This window comes from Poecilia reticulata, linkage group LG2 (genome assembly GCF_000633615.1).
Source record: "Poecilia reticulata strain Guanapo linkage group LG2, Guppy_female_1.0+MT, whole genome shotgun sequence".
Lineage (NCBI taxonomy): Eukaryota > Metazoa > Chordata > Actinopteri > Cyprinodontiformes > Poeciliidae > Poecilia > Poecilia reticulata.
Window position 1 is genome coordinate 42,163,613 of NC_024332.1, and position 22,768 is coordinate 42,186,380.

The 22,768-nt window shown below is 38.6% G+C and overlaps 1 long non-coding RNA gene across 3 annotated transcripts in view; it reads left to right on the plus strand.

The window, feature by feature from the left end:
* The window catches only part of LOC103461797 (uncharacterized), an 82,096-nt gene that overhangs the window by 15,850 nt on the left and 43,478 nt on the right, over positions 1 to 22,768 (plus strand). For all 3 annotated transcript variants that reach the window (XR_533194.2, XR_533195.2, XR_001777247.1), the window contains exons 5-6: positions 16,937 to 17,154; positions 22,462 to 22,767. This is a non-coding gene — a long non-coding RNA (uncharacterized LOC103461797). The remainder of the gene's footprint in view (positions 1 to 16,936; positions 17,155 to 22,461; position 22,768) is intronic.

Here is a 22,768-nt window from a genome sequence, read left to right on the forward strand (position 1 = left end):
GCTGGATGGCTATTTAGTTAGCTATCTAGAAAGCTAGCTAGGTGGATGGTGGTTACCTGTTGTTATTTTTGTCTAGGTAGGTAATAAGTTTAGCTAGGTAAGGAAATACGTGTGCAAACAAGCTAACTAGCTTGCTAGCTCATTTTGAACACATGTCCTTACTTCTTATAGCTATCTAGGTAGCTGGTGAGGTGGCTGGATAGATGGTGGTTACCTGAAGTTAGTTTTATCTAGCTAGCTATAAGTAAGTAAATATTTGTTCAAAACGAGCTATCTAGCCAGATAGATGATGGTTACCTTCTGATATTTTTAGATGGATATAAACTTATTACCATTCAAAGGAAGCTCATTTCAGATGCTTTTACCTTGTTCTTTTAGTCATGGTCCTTATGACCATAGGCGAAGACTGGAACGAAGGCCAGTAAATTAAGAGCTGCTTCTTCACCACAACAGATTGGAGGATGTATTTTATTAGATAAAGCTGAGATTAGAGTGACAGTGGGTTTATTTTTTGTCAGAGTACAGAATTCATGATAGGATTCCCTCAGGCAAACTGGACCCAGACAATGGGTCAAACTGTGACTATAAGGAAGATTTCAAAGACTTGTGAATGTGAATGGTCAGGTTGTGGTTACCTGCTGTTATTTTTAGACTACGCTCAGAGCATTTAGAGAACACCCCACATTAAAGTCTCTTCAGATCAGCAGGAACTACACCAAACCCATGACAGTTTTTATTTGTGGGACGGCTGCAGGCCAAACTCTGAACAYGAATGCTTCACGCTACAGTTCAGACGGTCATGTGACTCTGCTGGTATGTCACCCTGGGGTCACACAATTCAGCAGAAAGATCACACAGAGAAACAGCTGGGGGGACGCACCCACTGCCCACTGTGACCTGACCTCATCACATCCTTATGTAATGCACTCTGCTGTGACCTTTGCCTTTACCACTGTCTGCCTTGCTATCGTCTGCAGAGTCGTCTTGGTAACGTTATGTCAGCCAGAGAGTCTCAAATTTATCTAACAAAAAAAAAATTCTGTTCAAGAAATTCCTCTGGCAGAGGTCAAGTTTGACTTTTTCACTGCAAAAACACAAAATCTACTTTTGTCTGGTTTCCAGTGCAAATATTTTATCTATGTAGAAGAATTATATACTTAAACTATTTAGACAAAAAATCAAAACAGACAGAAATATTTGGTAAGATTTTGTGTTTTTGCAGAGTTCATTCTCATTTTGACTGACGCAGTCAAACATTTTCCATCTCTTTAAAATGATGACGTTAAATTGCATTTCATTCAGTTCAATTCATATTTAACAAGCTGAACAGAGAATCCACGTTGTGCAATAACACATCAAGCAGATTAATACATGTAACGTTTTGGATGCAGTGAAAGAATCATCACTGACTGTGGCCTCAGTAGCTACAGATAGACAATGATTTTAAACAATCACACTTAAATTATGAACATGTACATGAATTWCTCACCCGTTGTCTGTAATTAGATGTGGTTTTGATGTCGATTTGGAGGACAAATCTGCGATTTGCTGCTGCACTTTGAACAGGAATTACAAACACCACTTGAGCCAAAGTTTTGAAATCGGGGAACATTTCCCACAGAATGCGTTCCTGCACTGGACGCACTCCAAACCATCCTGTCATAACGCTTTGGCTTCAGCTCCCAGATGACGAGATGCGATGAAAGTTGAAAATGTTTGCATGTCTTCACAAAGTGGACTAGTGTGCAAATTGTAATCCGTCAGAATGATGGCTGCTCATTGGATTTTTTCATCACCGTTTTAAAAGACGTTCAAAGATGGAACGAAACTAGTCATATGTGGATCAATCTTGAAATAATACCTCCAATCCTAAGTCTTTATGGTTTGTAATCAATTCTCAAATCAAAATATTCATACTTTTGATACTTTGACTATTTGAGGTGACAGAAACTGAACCATTGAGCGCTTGTCTAAATTCGTTGGTTGGCGGTGAACTACTTTTCCTCCTGCCTGGGGAAGTCCATAATTTGTAAGAGCAGTTTGCCGCTCTTACCCACATTTTAAATTAAAACTTTTGAAATGTAAACGTTGACAGACCTGTGCAATGAATATTTCACTGCCAATTTCAACTTTAGTCATCCTATTTAGTAAAACAGCAACACTTCCTTTGGATTTACTGGACACATTATCTGGATTTGCTTTGGTCGTATCAGTATTGGATCTGTATTACTGACACCACCCTGAATTTATTGGATCAGACAGAAAACCGGTGGTATCGAACATCACTAATCTCTGGTTTCTGGAGTCATTTGTAATCTGTCTGCATTTTGGGAAGTACTGGAATGAAAGAATGCCAGCTGACTGCTAGCTAGAAATAATGTAACATGAATAGGTCGGTCTGGAACAGAATGAAGAAAGTTGAGTTTCAACAACTTTTGAAATGTATGTAAGCAGGAACTCTGCTGGTGTGAGTCCAAAGACTTGACCAGCAATCAGTGTGGGTTTCAACCCAGGCCTGTTTCTGCAGAGGTGTTTTCATGTATGCAGGTCCTTGGCTGATGCTTGACTCATAAATCTTTCATGGCGTTTTTATTGATTGGTCGGCTGAGACCGAATGCATGTCGGCGTGTAAGTACATCATGCACACTCACAAACGCTCTTCACTCTGCAGATTTGCTACTGTAGATGCATGCCAACACTCATCCAGAATTATTAAGCTGCAGTTCCTGAGCTGTCCCTCAGTGGTCCGTGTTGATTCTGTGTTGTGAATGAAGGAAGCAGAACCAGATCAGTAATGGTCAGCTCCATCAGCCCTGGGTCAGCATACAAGCTACAGTCTACCAAAACAGTACGTTGCTCCCATTGGAAGCGTTGGAGTTACTTGTCGATCTACATCCAGATCCCTTTTTTAATGCCACAGTTACTGTTTTGGCATCATACACTGCAAGAACACAAATTCTTACCAGTTTGTCCAGTTTCTTTTGAAAATGTGATCATGTTCCTAAAATAATGGGCTTTAACATCATTAGGAAAGAAAGAGATGCTGATTTTTTTTTTTTTTCACTTTAGGCCATTATTTTAGGAAGGTGATGCTAACACACATGAAATAAGACAAAAACTAAATTACAAGTAACTTTTGAGGAAGATATGCAGGAACTTGTTTTATGTCAATAATTCCTTAATATTGATGAAAAAGTTCAAGTTCTACTAGCAGATTATTTCACTTACAGCAAGGCATTTTCACATGTTGTAAGTGAACAAATCTAACTAAAGTAAAAGTAGAACTTTTTGTCAATATTAAAGATTTATTGACTTAAAACAAACTCCTACATCTTGCAGAAAAGTTACTTCTAAGTTAGTTTTGTCTTATTTTTAATGTAAAACTATATTTTCACTAGACACTATACAAAAAATCCCTGGTAAGATTGAGTTTTTGCAATAATATCACCTACTTTTTAGACAAAAAACAACTTCTGATGTCCTATTTACATGTAATCACCATTCTAAGAGCAATTATCACTTCCTTAGAGCTCTATCATTGCACAAACCCAAACTGCTGCCATCTCTTCTAACCAAGCTTTACCTTCATAGGATTGTTTATCAACTCCATATAAAATAATAGAAATAGTACAAAGTGGGACGAAACCTGAATCAACTCTCTGAATGGATTACTGTTGGAAAAGCAAGAAAAATGAGACAAAATGTGTCGTATCTTTACTTTGAAATGGGGAAAAAAGGGCTAATTTTAATTTTTTCCCCCAGACCATCGTAGATTATTTTTGCTGGATCATTTTAAACTTGCTATCACCAGTGAGGTTTGCAACTCTTAAAGATAGAATGATGTAAAATCAGACAGAAAAACGACTCTGCAGTCAGAAAATATCTGTTTATGTTTCCTTGAACAGTTTATATAATCACCAAATTATTTCCAAATTGTGTCCTGAAGCTAGGAATGAATGGAGTGGCTGTGCATTTAGCTGGGAAAGCCTTGTAATTCAACCTGAGACTTGACCACATTTCAAAGGTGAACAGTTGTTCTCTTTTCCTTCTCAACCCATTCTCATGTTAATGAAATGGCACAACTTCAAGCTGCTCATGGAGCCTCACTGCTCCACTTCACTCCACAGAGAGAAGCTGAGTATCTCCTGAGCACTCAACACCCTACTTAGCCTAAAGTGTGACCAAAAGTTGTGAAATGGAGTCCGCTGGCTTTTTGCTGTGTTGTAAAAAAGAGCATCCACCACTTCTAATGCTCCCATTGCCCTTAAATTCATGGTAAATAGTTAGAACGCTTAGTTAAATAATAACTTCTTTCATAGAAAATGTTCAAATTGTGATTAAAGGTGGTTGAGTTTAAACAATTACTCTGAGATCAGTCACTTTCAGACAGGAGGTGTTGAGTTTCTTCGATAATAATCCGTGAAAAGATTCGTCTTTGCACAGATTTTTATAAAAGTTACATACTGCAACTTTAAAGAGTTAAACAAAAATATCGTCAAATATATCGGTGGTGTCCAAACTTTTTGCAATATGATTTAGTTTTTTTAGTTTTCCTTGCTAAATAAACAAACTAAGCACACAATATTTTAATGAACTATGCAAAGCAGTCGGATATCTGTAGCTCTTTATAGATTTAAAATAAAAGTCATGGAGCTTTGCCAGATTATAAAAGAAGAACAAAAAATGGTAAACCATATGCAAAGTTTTTTATCTTTTTCTAGATTTCTTTGGTTCACTCTTGTTTTATTTTTACAAGTTTATTAAATGGTCGTACTCAAATCTGCATTTTAGTGAAAAACACTGGATGCTTTGGGTCCTTTTTACTAATAAATTAAAATAAAAACCAGAATCCTGGATGGATTTGTAAGATTTTCCATTTTTAGATTTTAATTGTCTGTGTCTCTTTTAAACATCCTGGAATCAGTGAAAATTTCACCAAAATTGATTTTGAGAGACCGGCAAACCAATTTTAGGCTATTTTTGAACTGTGATCAAGGGCCGCCCAAAATTGTTCCGATGGCCACAAACGGCCCCCGGGTCGCACTTTGGACACCCCTGGTCTATATGCTGATTTATGCTCTTGAAATCACCTTTGATGCCTGTGTTGTGATTTTCTTCACCATTTCAGATGGGAATAAATATGGGGGCTATCTTAAACTGCTCCTCACCAGAAATTGTACTTTATATTTAATTTTTCTAAAGATTTTATGCTCAAATATGCCAGAAAAAACACTGTAAGATGTTAGTGACGATGTGCTCTCCCTGAAATGATCAACATCCGCCGTTTATCCTCAGTGATTGTGGTACCAGGAAATCATGTGGGCAATCGTGTGAATTTGAGAGCTGTTCAATTATAGAAGGACTTAAGAATTGCAAAACACTGGAGCCTTTGCTAAAAAGCATAGTTTCTGCCTCTTTTGCTATCTTTCTTAGTCATAAATTATAGATGGAGGTGCTGTGTTTTCTCCAAATGGGTAGATGTAATCTGTTTTTTAATGCGTTGCAAGGGTCAAATAGAGACACTTTGAGTTTGCAGAGAAATGTAGAGGTTTTGCTCCACCAGTTTTATTACATAATCCCTCAGAATACTTTAAATAAAAAAAATATATCCATTTAGCTCCTGCATTCAGCATGGATATACCGCTGCAGCTTTTCTGCTGAGCTGTTGCTGAACTTAAAGAAAAACTGTTTAAAGATGTAAATGTGGCACTGCAAAACAGAGCAAACGACGAGGCGAAGCTGTTTAAATATGAATGAATGTTGTGCGAATGACTCTGCTGTAATGCTTAGACGAGAACAGATCCCAGTTTTATTTAGCATGGACTCCAGGGAACACTGGTGATGTTATGGTACATTCACCGGGTGGAAACTCTAAAATGTTTATGCTGAACCCTCCTTAGGGAGTCTGCATCTTCAACTTTAACATTAAACTTTAACGGATGGGACTTTCCTCGCAACATGCCTGTAACCAAATAGTTTACGCTAAAGCACATTAACAAAATCAGAGATAATCAGATTAATATGGAAGCGCAGAGAAGGAAAAATGTTTTCATACACTTTATGGGTTAAAAGTAGCGTAGGTGGTTGGAGGATTGAAATAAGAGGAACATGTCATGAGGCGTGTTGGTGATGAGGATCCAAATGCAGCAGGCAAGACATTGAAATTGTAGATTTAATGAAAAGTAAAAACGTACAAAAATCACAGGGAACACAGGGAGCCAGAGAAGAACAAAAACACATAAACCAGGAAAAAAAAAGAAGTGACCGGAAATAATGGGATTAAACGAGAATAGACTGGAGGAACCAGTAAAGAGGAACTGAAAATGAGGTTTCCATTAAATAAGCAATGGAAACCTCAGCAATTAAAAGCCCATGTGAATAAGTCTGTTCATGCAATAAGTTTAAAAAAAAAAACCTAGATGTAGAGGTACTTCACACACTTTTGGTTAGCATTTCAAAAGCAACCAGTTTTGGAGCATTCAAGTCTCACTGATTGGCTGAACCCTGAAGGGTGGAGATTAGCTTCTGTTGTAGTGCTAAGACAGTTTCCATGGTGCGTGCTAATCGCATAATAATCATATAAGGTGTATTTGGTGCTTGATCTATTAAAACAGGCAGATATAAGTGTTTCATGTTTATTAGCATTTTATAAGCGGTTATGATCTATTCTGGTGAACATCTGCTGTCAACTGTTGGATGAGCAACCCCAGAGTCACAGACTAAAAGAAACTGACAGGTTTGGCTCAAAGAAGGCCGGTCTTGTTCAACCGAAGATTCATCATAAAATCAAAAACACAACAGACAACCATGAGTATTTTCTTTCCAACAAGTCTACAGAAACGACTCCAACACTGACCGCTGCAGTAGATCCCTACTTACCACAGGTTTAGCCATTTCTGGTTACATGAGTTACTTCAACTATTTTCCCCACAGGATTAATAAAGTACTATTCAAATGCCTCACAATTATTCTCCAGATCCACAAAACATGTGGACTGAATGATCCAACAGTGTGAAAAAAAACAAAAACCAACACGACTTACAAATTAAAGAAATCCAGAAGAGGAAATAGTTTGAATACTGAGTGGTAGACTGAAGACGTGAGACTAAAGTCTAAAGTATCCACATCTGTCAACAACATCAGTGTTCCTCCAATGTGTGAGTCAGGAAGCCGAGCCAAAACATTATGCAGGATCACTGCCCTGAAATGATAAAATCTATCCCGGGATCCATGAGCTCAGAGTGAGTTCATGTTCCTAATTTGCTCCAGAAGCAAAGCAAATGTAACCCTCATCTTTATGCATCAAACTGATTTCCTCCTGACATCGACTTTGTCAGGCCAATCAGCAACATTTGTCAGCTTTGGAGCCTAGCTGAAGCGCTAATGTCCAGAGAAAAACCGGCAAAAAAAACTGTAGATCAAGATCTCTTTTAAAGATGACAGAGAAATCTGGAAGGAATGAAGAAAAACGAGAGCCAGATCAAGAGTTTGGTTCAAGTCTGTAAACCTAGAAAAAAGTTCCCTTAGTGAACATTACAGGGGAAGTAAACAAGTCCAATTCATAGCAGTTCATTTAGCGTTTCCAGAGTTGGGTAGCAACTAGTTACATTTACTAAATGTATGAAAAAAACAAACTGCTTTGAGAAGCATTTTTACTATTTTAGTATTTAAGTATGTTTTACTTATCATGGGGTATGGCTACTAATACTTTTTTGGTGCTAGAGTTCTGGAGTTCTTCTTGCGTTGCTAGGTAACGGGCGGTGCCCTGCCGGGGTTGCTCGGTAACGAGCGGTGCCCTGCTGGGGTTGCTAGGCAACGGTTTCAGTGCCTGCTGATTTGTGACATTGCATTCCAGACGTTTTTGACACCAAAAACATTAATTTATTGCCAAAAACCGACTGCACCCTGTTTTTAAAAGGAGTAGAAACACAAATGGAGGTAAAAAAAAGTGTAAATTGCAAATTTTGCACAATATGTCCTCTTCAAGAATTAGACCATTGATGCTTTGATCAGTTACTAGGAATCTGAGTCGCCCTTTTACCAAATAAATTTTTACTCTTAAGTAATTTATTGTACATTTTACTTTTACTTGAATACAAATATGTTGAGGAAGTGCTACTCTTGAATAAAATGTTTGGATACTTTACCCATCTCTGAACATTTCTGAGGGAAGTTCTGTATTATAAAGTGGTAAAGAAACAGAAAATGATGCTGAACTCTGATTAAAACATTTCCCTACCCGTCCTTCTTTCCTCCTTCCTTTTCCTCCGAGGCAACATCGGCTTGGCCTTCTTACCACACCATTAAAAATACAACACACACAAAACATTCAAGATTTTCCTGCCAAAAAAGCTGTTGTATTATTAATTTTTTACAAATCGCGCGACCTAAACGCAGGAGCAACAATATTAAATGAGCCTGGTGTGACAGTGATTAAACTTGTCGCCTGATGATAATTGTCCTGACCTACTCTGAGAGGATAATTAAAATATTAGGGACAGTTTAATACTGACAAAATGTCAGAGACATAATGAAAAATGAGGTTAAATAAAGAAACCTAGTTCCACTTCATCTCCCAGAGATTAATCAGAAAACTGCCAAAAACACAAATTTTTTAAAAACTGGTTTCCATTGGAAGTTTTTTCTTTTTTTGTTGTGAAGATGCTTGTTTGAAGATATTTTGTGTTCAGTGAATGCTCTGAATATTTCTGGTTCACAGAAACAGTCTAACAGCTGCTTGCTTTAAAACTGGAACAACATCAGAGGCAAAAGCCTTTTTCAACCAACCGGAGCTACTGATAACTGGAACAATTAAACATTAAACAGACTGGACCAGCGTTAGAGTTTTTAAAAGACGAGGAAAATTATCCAGGATAATCGGACATTTTTATTATCGGCAACCACCAAGATGAAAAAGCTAAATTTAAACCACTTTGAAAAGCCTTTACAACCTTCCTGCTGAGACTGATTGAGATCAGCTGAGTCAACTGACCATTGGGAATCTGATTTTCCTTTTCAAGATAAGGCATCTGGTTTTCTGTGGTATTTCTACAAAGAGTTTTGGTCCAAAATCTCTTCTAAGGCCAATTTTCTTGGCCAGTCATTGAGACACTGAACTATGAGAGTTAGCACCTCTAGGATTCTGATCATAGTTCTCCATTTAAGGTCCGATAGATGAACTGATCTGATTTTCTTCTGAAGTAATGAGAGTGTTCTGGTCATGAGATTTGGATCAGTACTGAAATATTGGGATCGGATACAAGCTTCTAAAGTCTCAGTGTGGAGCCATTTCTTCTTTACATTGAAAGGAATCAGCTGTGTTGATTCAGGGATCTAATCTGGATGCTTTCTGGAGGTTTCCATTTGGAGGGTCTTCGGTCATTTGCTGAACAGACCCAGAACTGTCTCAAGAGACTGTCTGACCTCTGACCTTCAGGGCTTCTTTGGATCCAACAGAACCAGTGAAGTCTGTTAATCTGTCCAGGAGTTATAATCAGCACATCCTGATTTCTGAAAATCAGAGGATGGCAGGTGAATGAACCTTTGTAGACTTAAAGGTTTCCCATATTAGACAGATGATTATGTCCAAATAAATAAATCCTGGTTTTATCCCTAAAATGACGTTAAAAGTCAAAATAAGTGTTTTTCAGGCACAGTTCCATTTTATAGCACAATCAAGTAATTATGTTACCTTCAGTTGTTGCTATATCCATCAAATATGACTTAAAAAATTGGACTTCCTAATTTGACAACTTGAAATTAGATCTCTGTCTCTTTAAGAACTCCTGCTCTTTCTGAAACTCCTTCATGTAGTCATCACTACATGATTCCTCTATTAACCCTTTAGCAACATCTTTTTAAGAGACGCAGCTCATATAATGAACTCAGTAGATGTGCAGTTCCAACAGGTGTTTGCTAATTGCTGCTGGCTAGTCTGAACGAGCTGAGTGGGGGAGGAGCTGCGTCTCGAAGGCGGGGCTAGGTCCAACCAGGCGTTTTGCACAGCTGACTGGTTGCCACAGGGGATTGAAGGATTTCTCAAACATACATGAAAGAATCAAAGCAACACTACAGGTGAGGGAATAACATTATAACTTGATGGAAAGCACAAAAAAGTTACATTTACATATCGCTGTCCCTTTAAGAAAAGTAGAAGACATTGAGGTCCCAGCAGTAGAGAAGAACATCTAAAGATCCGGTTTATTGTCTCCTCTCAGTGACTCTTAAAGCGAAGCCTGCTAGTTTCTCCGTTTACTGAGAAACCGCTCCCGGCCTGTTTGACGTTTGGTTTTAGATTCGCAGGTAGACTTTGGTCTCCCGCCTTCTGACTGATCCTCCAACATGGCGCCCGCTGCCGCTGCCGTTTGTTCCTCCTGTCGTAGCGACCCGGCCTTTCTCAGCTTGGCAGTTGCTGCTGACAGGCCTGCAGCTCTGAGGAGAGCGGCCCTCCACCGTGGAGGCCGTTTGATGTCTGCACTGGCACTGTGCTGGTTCTCTGTGTTGTCAGGTAGTTAGCCAGAGGAGACGCATGCTGTCTGCACAACTGGACACGCCATGGCGGAAACAAGCGTCCATGAGACAGAGAGCCCTGCTTTATTCCCCTGACGCTGCTCTGACACTTTCTAACAACTTCACGTTTTTATCTAATCTTGATCTTTATTCGGGTTTTTTGTTAACTGGCTCTGTGATGCTGCAGTATTGCCAGAAAATCTTGTTTTCATTTCTCTCTCTCTCTCTCTTTTGCGGTAAAGCTGTTGTTGCTCATGTTTTCGTCATGCATGAGCCTCAGTGGCAGAAATATGATACTCCACAGAGAACCTGCCATTAAAAACTTTAAAAATGTATATTAAAATGAGCTTGTAAAGAGTGCTAGTGTAAATCTATCGCTAATAAAATCATTTATGAGTTTCCTTTTTACCCAGAAAGTCTCTTTTTTTTTATAAAAACAAAACTGGGTTTATTACTAGAGAAATATTAATAGAGATTTTCAGGACAAACATGAATATAATTTTCAAATCTCCCTCTAACCGGTTAGAGAGAGAACCTCAAGGTCCTGGTTTTTATGAACTCAAATAAACCAGATATGTAATTATGTCTCATATAAATTCGTTTCTGACCCAAACATGATGAAAACAACTCAGCTTATAGTGGATTAGTTTGCTATGCGTATAAATCTATATTGTAAACACACGCAATATAAGTGAACATTAAAAGATGTACATCAATATCCACACTGCAAAAACACAAATCAAGTGTTTTTGATCTAGTTTCTTGTTCAAATATTTTTGTAAATAAGACCAAACTAACTTCCAGCTAACTTTTCAGCAAGACCTATGTTTTAATCCAATAATTCCTTAATATTTATGAAAAATTCCTACTTCCACTGGCACAATATGTCACCCATAAAATGTCTTGTTAAACGTGGAACAATCTGCCATTTTGTCTATATTCAAGAATTCTTGAGCAAGCTCCTACATTTTGCTGAAAAGTTATTTGTAAGTTAGATTTGTCTTATTTGAGGCGTAGTAATCTGTTTCCACCAGAAACCAGGATGAAAATATTTAATTTGATGTTTCTGCAAACAGAAAAAAAATCCACATCATGCCAAGCTAATGTCATGTAGATCCAGTGTTTCAGACCGACAGAACACTAACCAGACAGTCTTGGCCGTTTCTTGCTTTTTATTGTGCCGTTTTCTCCAGAGACGTTCTGCTTGCAGGGCTGGTTAATCACAATCTTCCTGTTTCAAAAGTTGACGCAAATGTTCCTGGCGCTGCTCAGTATTAAACTCATGATTGCTCATGATGCTCAGTTTGGATGTAAAACGGCAAATTTGTGTCGTTATGTGTTCTTCCCTCCCCGCCAAGTCGATATCGTCAGTAAGAATCTGAAAATCTCGCCTGGTTAAGTAAAGGTTAAACAAATAAACGTTACAGACAGAAAAAAGGAGTCATACATTTCCACCAAAAAACATTGACATTTTCTAAGTTCATAAAGTTGAAAATTTGTGAGAAAATAATTTAGAAACTTTTGTATTTCAAAAGTTGAAAATGTTCATCTTTAGGAGGTCCGATTTGACTAGAACATTTCTGAGATGAATCTCAAAATTTTGGAGATATTTTTTTTTTGTAAATTTGTAACTTTTGGAGCTCAGAAATTTCCTTGTTTTTCTAGAAGAGATTTTTACTTCTTTTTTTTTAAATCTACAATAGCCAAACTATGCCTAAAACAATAGTTGGTGTAACCCAGTTTTAGGGAGAGGTGTCTGAACGCTGCAAAAACAAAATCGATTTTTTGTCTGTTTTCAAGTGCAAATATCTTAGTTCATTTGAAATAAGGCAAAACCAACTTATAAGTACATTTTTAGTAAACTATGTAAGCCTGTTTTAATTAAATAAGTACTTAATAATGATTTGGACAAAGTACTGGTTCCGCTGGCAAAATATTTCACTTATAGCAAGACATTTTTTTCATGTTACAAGTGAAATAATCTGCCAATAACACTTTTTTTATCAGTACTAAGAAATTATTGACTAAAAACAAGCTCCTGTATCTTGTGGAAAAGTTAGTTTTGTCTTATTTTAAGTGTACAAAGATGTTTGCATTTGAAAATAGACAAATACTTGGCAAGATTTTGTGTTTTTGCTGAATAGATCTTTAAATGTGCATGAATCCACCCACTGAGAACAAACTAATCAGACTGCAGAAATAATTTGTTAAAGTTTTTAATTGCAGATTTTCTGGCGTAACTGTTTTACTAAATCTTCGTCCCTCCTACGATGCGTTACAGTTAATGATGCTCCTCGTGATTAAGGTCCACGGCAAACGCTTCAGAATTGTTTTAGAAAAGCGATTTAGGTTTTATTTCAGGCCTGGCTGTGATGATCACTGGAACTAATGCTGATTGATGTCGGATCTGAACCCTTTCAGCCAGGTCCTGACCTCATATTTCTGCCTGTTTTCAAGCCTCAGTTGCATGTTTATTACATTATACCCCAATTTAAAGTTCAGCCTGTCCTTTACCTTCACAATAAATTCCAACAAAATCAAATGGAAAGCTCTAATTCTGCATTAGTTATTTATATCATTAATATCAGCCAGTGAGTCATCGTTGTGAAAGTTGTGTGAAAGCGGAGGATGTGGTGTTTTTCCTGGCCAGCGGGGTTGTGCTGCGCGCTCTGTGGGCTGCCTGCTGGGCCTCTTTGGTTTGCCTTGAAGGTTTTATGACTCGTGGATCGTTAGCAGGTATTTAAAAACAGCCTGCACGCATGGAAATATGCTGTATCCTTCAGACACACACGGATCCTAATTGTTTTGCACATTTATGCAACACTGATCAGGATTGAACTGGATCACAGCAGACGCGGATGTGTGTTAATTGGTCAATTCGCTGTTGCATGTCATCAGATCGTAAAAAAAAATCTGCACAGATGAACAATTATACACGTTCATGCTCTCATTAAATATTCATGAGAAAACTTTGCATGACTATCCCAATTATGTATTTTTTTTCCCGGAGTTCTTGAAAGCATCACAGCTTAAAGATTTAATGAGGAAAKGATTTTGAGCAGAGCCTTAGATGGAAAATATTACAGTTATGATCTCAAAAGTGCATACAGGACAAAAAAAAAAAGCAGAACTGCAGCCCGTCTCAAGACTTTGGTTCACATTGAGTTACTTTTAGCTGAGCCGTTGTAACACATAAATATGCTTTGATCTACTTCATTTCATTGCAGCTCTGACTGTGTTCAGGGTCATGGTCATGCAGCCAAGTCTCAAAGGTTTGCAGCCTGTTGAACGTTTTCTTCCAAAAACTGTTCTGTATTTAGATCTGCTCAACTTTCCATCAACTAGGACCAGCTTCCTTCTGTCTGCTGGACAAATGGAACTTTGGTCAAGTTTCACTTGACTTAAGGTCAAACTAATTTAGAAGCAACTTTTTTAGCAAGATACATGAGTTTATTGAGTCAATAATTCCTTTACATTGATAAAAATACTTGTTGCATTGGCAGATTTTTTTTCACTTATAACGTGGGAAAATGTAGTGAAAGAAATCTGGCTGTGGAACTAGTCATTTTTTATGTATATTAAAGAATTATTTACTTTATATCTAGCTGAAAAGTTACTTGTAAGCTGGTTTTAAGTGTATAAAGATATTTCCACTAGACCAAAGTACTTGATAATATTTGCTCTATGTGTTGTTTTGGGGTAGGTAGTGTGTTCCAGTAGTTTTCCTTAGCAAATCCTCTTACCTGAGCTGTGAATCTTGGAAACCAGAGACTTTTTACATCCGTTTCCAGAATTATTAAAGGGACGGATTGTGCAAAATTCTTATTTTGCAAATTTTTGTTTTTGCATTTGTGTTTCTACTGCTTCTAAAAATAGTCCAAGAGTTAAAAAAAAAAACCAGGCAGTGTTCTTTTGGCAGTAAATCCATGTTTTTTGGTGTCTGGAAAATGAGCCTTTAAAAAAAAAATAAATCAGAATGTAACTTTACAAATTAGAAGGCACTGCTCGTCACCTAGCAACCCAAGCCACGCCCAACCTGTTACCTAGTAACCCAAGCCTGTTACCTAGCAACCCAAGCCACGCCCAACCTGTTACCTAGCAACCCAAGCTGAGCTCCAGTTGACTTGCCATCCAGAAACCACTTGCTGCGTTCTTATTGGTTGTGGAAAAGGCTCAAAAAATGTATTTTTCTACTACCAAAACAATTTTATTATTTATGAATTTACCACAAATAATATGGATTTACGTTGCAGATAAATATTTGCAAATACTAAACTGTGAATAGGTGGGAAGTTCTCTATATTTTAAACAATGAGAAGAAACTTTCTTGCTGACTTTTTGTTCAGAAGAAATGACTTTTAGTTTGCTCATTGTGAGGGATAGCTACAAAGCTAGTGACCATCCACTGTGGCTACAAGCTTCTCAAAGTGTGTGAATCTTTAATAACTTGGATCAAGTTGTAACTGAAGTTATTGACTTTGAATTAAACAAAAAAATGCCTTGAGACGACTTTTGTGGATTGGCGCCACATAAATAAGTTGAAAAGAGTTGAAATGAGTTGAGTTGAAAGATATTTTGAGGACTTTGGGGAACAGATTTAAGGAGGTCCTGACCACATTTACATCTCTGGAATGATCAGAAATGATCAGAAATGTTCTCCAGTCACATTTCATCACGGTGTTTATGATGCGTTAGTACAGTAATGGCTCCCTCGCAGCTGCAGGTCTGCACATGGAGCTGCATGACTGCTGCATGCTTGAGGGAAGCTGGAGAATAGATTGATGTGAGCAGCCTGCTGTTTGCTGCTCATGCTGAGCAGCGCTCCCTGCTGAGTTCAGGGGGAGCTGGCTGCAGCGTTGGATTCAGTCATTTTATTGCTGGTTCTTACTCTGTTTATGAGTTCTAAGATCAATCTCATAAGGAACATATAAAACAAAAACAAAAAAACACTTATGGTGGTGGCACAGATGTTTTGTATTGTTTTTATTACCAAAAACATTAAACTTGTATGTCGAGTAACTTTTTCCAGTGTTGTCTTTTCTTTACAACTTCCATAACTCTCTCTGCTACACCGGAAACGAAGATCTGGATCAAATCCTGAGTGATATTGATCCATCCTGGTGTGATTAGTGATTGGAGTTAACTGAACACTAGTCCTCCGTTTGTGTGTTTCCACCAGAAGAATTCTTTTTTTTTTGTCATTTCCATCGAAAAACTGGAGTTTTTTTTTTTTAAATTGGCTTGTTTCTATTAAGCAAATTTATTTTGTAATTTCAATTTGTTTAATTCTACGGTGAATGGAAGAAGTTTATTGAGAGCTGACAGCTAATTTTCATCAGTTTGTGAAACCAAGCCTGTGCCGTTAGCATTGAGCGCTACATACAGAAGAGCGTAGCAGCAAGGCGGCAGAGCTGGCTGATCTTTGTATTATGACTTTGTTTACATATCTTCCTTTAATTGAACAATCAGCTGACCACCAATACTACATTCACTCCTGTTGCACATATCAAAAACATGAATGTCCTAAAACAAAGCTGATTACGTTGTATTGTGGCAGGCGATATTGGATTGATGTATAATTTCAGTTTGACTCTTTCACAACTTTGCCTTGTTTTATTCAGGCCTAAAAATACAGTGAAAAATTGAAACGCCTTGAGCTAGTTAAGCTTCTTGAAATGTATCCAAATAATATCTCAGTGGCTGAACTGTGAGATTTTGTGCAATAATAAATAAAAGGCTTAAAATAACTGCAGAGAAAACAGAAGTGAAGATAGCAAAAACTAATAGGGCTGTCAAAATGAATGCGTTAATTCACATTCTTTTAACGGTATAAATGTTTTGAACGTGTTTCTGTGTTTTTTGGACATCATCTGTTCTGCAGTTTGAGTGTAATTTTTTCTGTTTCTTTTTCAGCTGTTTCTCTATGGAGCCAATCTTCTGTTTCTTAAAAAGTAATCTCAGAAAACGTCTCCACTCTCTCCTCCACAGGAAGAACACAAAATTAATTTACTGTTGTAGACAAAACAACGTAGCAAAGCATCATTTTACACGCAGCAAGTCAAACTGACTGATGCAACACCAAACTGAACATAAAGAGCATAAACAACGATAAACACATAATCAAAGACAATTTATTTGTAATAAAAACATTTAACAATTAATTAATCTTGATTAGTTCACAGAAACCTTGTGATTAATCAGATTAAAATATTATTATTGAACTACAAGCAGGAATGCAGAGGCCTGTTTTAACCTTCCCTGGACACAACTTAGACAGTAGTTCCAACTGAAGCCCCTACGATGATAAAAGTCCTTCATGTCACTTTAGAGTTCATCACAGACGAGAAGCTGCAGTAACGTCACCATGCAACACCAGAAATCTGTCAGAAGCATCAGCTCTGACTGTATGATGTGCTTTTGTCTGCAGATGTGAGATAAAAGACCTTCATGGAGCATAAAAGTCTATCCAGAGGCTGGCAGCCGAGGAGAATCCTGGGAAAGGTCAGAGATCTTGGCGTTGTCGTCCCCACGGCGGGAGTTTGGAGTATAGGGAGGGACAATAACTCCTTGAGGTTGGCGGTTTGTGAGTGGGTGGGAGAAGCCCGAGGAGCTGGATGGACTCTTCAGAAAGATGATGGAGAACAGGTATGACAGCAGCTCAGGCGAGAGAGCTGGGCGAACTGTTGACAAAACAAAACCGGCCGATGAGGAATGCTGGGTTCAGTGTCGAGTGTTGGGAGTGTGTGTTGGCTGTGAGGGATCTGTCAGCGAGTCTCTCATCACGCCAGCAGGACAGAAATGTTAAGAGCTGGTTAAGAGAGCTTCCTGCCCTTCAAACACTGGAAAGCAGGAAAAGTGACGTCCAGTTCTGGTCAGGAATCCGGTTTACTCACAATCAGGGAGTTTTTAGTTCCTCCAGAAATGACATCTTTATCAGATATTCCTTTCACCTCATTTACTTTTGAGGAAACCAACAATAAATCCAATCAGAGAGACATTTTTTACAAACCTTCAGCATTCATTGATTGGGACAAACTCCAAAGAGTTCTGATGAATAAAGGTCTGGTAGGAGTAAATAAAAAGCCTCAGACTTTATATGAGGAAATCTGGCAGCTAAAGTTTCTTGTTAAATCTGCTATTGCGATGAAAGAAGTTGATTAACACTATTACAGCTGCTGGAGTTATTGCTTTAGTCAGTCAGCCTGCAAAAGGGCAGACCACTGGGAGTAAGTACGATAAGCTACTGGACTACACAGAGCGCTAACTGGACAGTGAATGGGCTCAGTGACATGAAGTCTAAAGTCAGTGCTGCCCTATCGCTTGGTCCTTATGGGAAACATGGTAACATTGATTAAAAATACCACATCTTCATAGTATTTACATAGAAAACTTCCAGGGCAAATCCTCGTTGCAGAGAATACCAGGTGATTTCATATCAATATGCGCTCGTGTATATCAGATGTTCTCGTGTTTACACCATAGTTTCTTCAAAATAAACTTTTCAGTCAATCACTAATGGTGCATTCACACCAGCCCTGTTTAGTCCGCATTAATCAAACTCCAGTCCATTTGCCTGGACAGTTCGGTTTGTTTGGGGAGGTGTGAACGCGTAGTCAAACTCCACAACGCAAACTTTGATATGTCTACAAACTTCTGTCTTGTTTTAGTTGAAATTAACTCTGTTGCAGTTCGAATGCATATGTAACCACCAAGCAGACTGGCGACCGCTCCAAAAGCAGGAAGCAGGGAATTCTGGGTAAATGCAACCAAAACAAACGATTCCAGCACTAGTGGGAGAAATGGTTTGCGGTTTTTTGTCAAAGACAAAGCAAAAATCCTGATGATCCTCCATGTTTGCTTACATTTTGTGAAGAAGGAAGTTGTGCTCAGTGTCTTCTTCAGAGGTTTTTGTGTTATTTTCTTCGCTGGTTCTTGCTGCAGCGCTCCCACAGGCGAGGAGGGGAACAGGTTGCTCAAAAGATTTGGGCCAATGGCGTGTCAGTAAGCATTGTGCCTTGGTAATGTCGCTTCCCCAGAAGAAAATCCACAAACAGACGAGTTATGTGAAAATAATTAATGGCTTTGTTCCACAGAGAAATGTGCAAATAGGTAAATCTTTGAATACTGAACCACAATAATATTTTTAAGGGTCTTTGTCTGAACTATGATTAAATCTGGAAATAATTTTACTGCAGAATATGAAATGTGAAGTTTTAAATATTTTTTAATTCAATTGACTAAAATTCCTCCTTAAGTTCAGTTCATTCTGCAGTAAAGCTGAAATATGTTTATCTCCCACACATCTCGTAAATTTTTCCTGAAACGGCAAAATCTTCCCAGGTATTTCATGCATTTACTTCTTTATGATGCATCTGGAAGTTAGTGAAAGAGACCCAACTGTCTGTTTTTGCAGAGGTTTTGAAATCAGACATTCTGTCGACAACCACAAATCCACTGCCTGTAAAAAGTTAGAGCGTACACTCTGGCATGTCCACTCACATTAAGAAAATCCCCCCAGTTTTTTCCCCGGGTCAAATCATAAAACCCCCATTCCTTCCTGACACGTAACTCCTCCTGACTGCTCACACAGTGATTCACACAGTCATTCTGTTTTACTGTGACCTGTCTGGAGCCTCACGTTTCCAAGGCGGTTAAAACATGCAGGAAAACAATATATTTGCAAACATGAACTAACCCTGGGCTGACGAACCAGAAGGTGGAACAATGGAAGGAGAGAAAGGAGGAAAAAATGCCGTTCACACGTCCCCAACTGTTCACAGATGCAACAATCTGCCAGTTTCACACATTCCTCTGGCCTGAGCGAACACTGCGCCGGTTCATAGCTGTGAAAACCGTCGGAGCTTCCCATTATCCGACGGCAGAGAAACCCCTCTGTGAGGTCCACAATGAACGACCTGTGTCACCAGATTCCTAACATTTATTGCGACTTCCTAAATTTCTGCTGAGGAGGGGATTCGTATCGTTTCCATAGCAACGGAAGTGAAGATCCGTAGACCTGCTGGAGTTGATGATCAATGATGAAGTCATGATCATTTAAAGGGGATCTACTATGCAGAATTCGCATTTAGCATGTATTTGTACTTCCATTTGGGTTTCTACTGCTTTTAAAAACACCCAGAGGATTTTTGGCAATAAGTTAATGGTTCTTGGTGTCTGGAAAATGAGCTGTTTCAGAAACCTTCAGAATGTAACGTCACTGTCCAGCAGTAGGCAATGCTCGTTACCTAGCAACCCCAGCAGAATTCTACTCGTTACCTAGCAACCCCAGCAGAATTCCACTCGTTACCTAGCAACCCCAGAAGAGTTCTACTCATTACCTAGCAACCCCAGCAGAGTTCCACTCATTACCTAGCAACCCCAGCAGAGTTCCGCCCCACTACCTAGCAACATGTGCTGATCCCCAGCATGTTTGGTCAGCTGGTTTTACCGCTGTATGCGCTGTGCAATGGCTGCTGGAAAAGACAAGTGTTTTGTTGTTGACTTGTCCTTTAGTTTGAGTTTCTGATCAGTAAATCTTGAGATTGCTTTTGCTATGAACAGAAAAAAAAATTGCAGAAAATTGACATTTTAATTTTATTTTTCCAGTGAGTTCAGTGTTTGTTTTAAAGTTGACCTATTATGCTTCCTTGAACAAGTTAGGATCAGTCTATCAGCGATTCAAAACATGTTCATAAGATTTTTTTTTTTGCACAAAATCATTCTTAGGGTAATGAGGTTTTAGCTGTTTTAGGGCCTCTTGTCACTTTAAATCCAAATAGACTGAGTGGAAACTCATTTTTTGCATTCGTATGAGAAATTGGCAGCAAAAGGTGCAGAAGTATCTGCAGATTTAGAAACATATAGAAGAATATGCATTTAAAACTAAAAAATAAAATGTAAAACTGCTGCAGTAGAAGACAAAGCTTTCTTTATTTGTCGTAGTTTCATTATGAGTTTTAACTTTTTCTGCTGCTCTTCTGCTAAAAGGTCAGAGGTCGTCCCCTGCGTCTTCCCTCCTGCAGTCGTATTTTCATGTTGGTTCTTGTTTAGATCTTTTAAATGTGTTTATAATTAATTTCCTTCCCAAGTTTCTCATGAAGGCACAAAGTTTCTAATGTGATCTCGAAGCATGCTGCAGAAAACATCTGAAGTATTTCTGTTGCTGATCATTCCTGAACTGATTTACTGTCAGTGTGAGGGCGCGGGACTCAAAGTGCGGTTACCGTGAAAGCAATAAACTACAGCGAGCGAGGAGGAGCTGTTCGACCAGCAGAGAAACACCCCGAGGTGTTGGAGCTGCAGACGGAGCGAGCACGCCTCCATCCCGTCACTTAGAGTCCAGAAATCCTCCTTTTGGATTTAATTAAATCCTGATTCTGGTCTGGAAACGTCTCCCTCAGCAACAGATGAATCAACATGTCAGCGCAGGGACGTTATCACCGCCAGACTGAGTCAGTGTATATGATGTGGGACAACTTGGTCCCATTTCTCACATTCTAACGCAGCCAGCGTGACTAAACGCCGTTTACGGTACAGTTTAAATAGAGTGCAGGAAGACGAGGGCTTTATGAAGTGAAAGCTTGTTAATGCTCCTCTGAGCAGCGCTGCTGTCCGGCATCAATCAACAGTGTACAGTATATAACCACAATTACAGCTCTGCCTTAAATCTGCCTGGTGATCCTCAGAGCCCTAGCATCCTGATAAAAAACGGTTTTCCCTTTTGAAAACTTTTCCTAAAATATGTTTGGCCAGAAAAAAAATAAAGTGTTCCCATAAATTTCTTGAGCATCAATCCCAACAATCCAGCAGCTGTTTTTAATCTTTTCTGCACTCTATCTTATCCGACCAGTTTTTATCTGTCAAGTGAGAAAACTGCTACTTTTCCATGGGATGCACTAATCAGAAATTAGTGGCGGATTTCAGATTGCCAGTGTTATTTCACTTTATCGTTACATTTTAAAGGATTTTGGTTCAGAACAGGGTTTATGATTGTGTTTAAGTTTAAGTCCAGACTGAAAGCGCATCCATTTTCAACACTAGTTACAAAAAAGGGGGGATATTAGTACTTCACTGAATTGAGTTTTTTTGGGGGGGAAATCGCTGCAGCTAAAATTAAGCATTTCTTGGTTTTTATTCATATTATTAGCTCTTAGTATTTCCTGCCATTTTTGTAGCTGTCTTGTTGTTTTTGCCAAACTTAGTCAGCTGAGGTTGTAGTCATTGTGCTATATAAATAAACTTGGACTTTTAAGGATCTGTTCATTAAGTCCAGGTTCGACTCATCAAAAATATTTTAAACTTTTATGTCGAGCTGATCATCTGCCCTTCATTGTATTTATCAGTTTTTTTTATTTTTAAGAATTTTTTAAATAGCTGTTTAGCTTAATGCCTCCTCCAACTCATCGTTTGCTGCAAACAGATGCACAAGTATACAACTATACATCTTTGAAAAGCAGAAGTGGAACCTCCTGCACAACCAACGAGAATGATAAGTCAACAACAAAACACTCGTCTTTTCCAGCAGCGCACAACAGCGATAAAACCAGTCGACCAAACATGCTGGAGCTCAGTGTAGGTTGCTAGGTAACGTACGGAACTCTGCTAGGGTTGCTAGGGTTGCTAGGTAACGGGCAGTGCTGGCTGAGTTGACTTTACTTTAAAAAAAACAATAACTTGTTGCCAAAAGAATTGCTAGGTGTTGTTTTTTTTAGCACTTTCACTGTTTTTAGATGTAGTTGGAAACCAAATGGAAGTACAAAAATATGCAAAATGTGAATTTTGCATAATAGGTTCCCTTTAAATTAGTACTTGGAAAGAAAATGCTCAGAAAGGTTGCCGCTTATGTACAAAATGTAGGTTTCTTGGAACCAATGAAGGCTAAAATAAAATCCACATTTTTTGAGTCTATGTGACATTAATATCCTCTCATGGTTTTTTCTTTGTTGTTTCCAGAAAACCAGTGTAATCCTGACATTACATCGATGCCTTCAGCTGTCGTTGAGTGACGATAATCCTTGCGTGACAGCAACCTACCAAAGTTCATCTTTCAGCGCCGTCTGCTCCTCAAAAATCTCACAAATCACACCTTCGCACACAATCACGGCGCAGGAAGACGCAGATTGGGGGAGAACTGGAGCCTGAGCACCCAGGGGGCCCTTTGATGGCGACGGCTTTTTATCGGCTAGCGGTGGAGTCAGTTTATGGAGGAGCAGCGCGGGATAACTAGGACAGCTAAAGAGGAGCGGCCCGGACAGGCAGG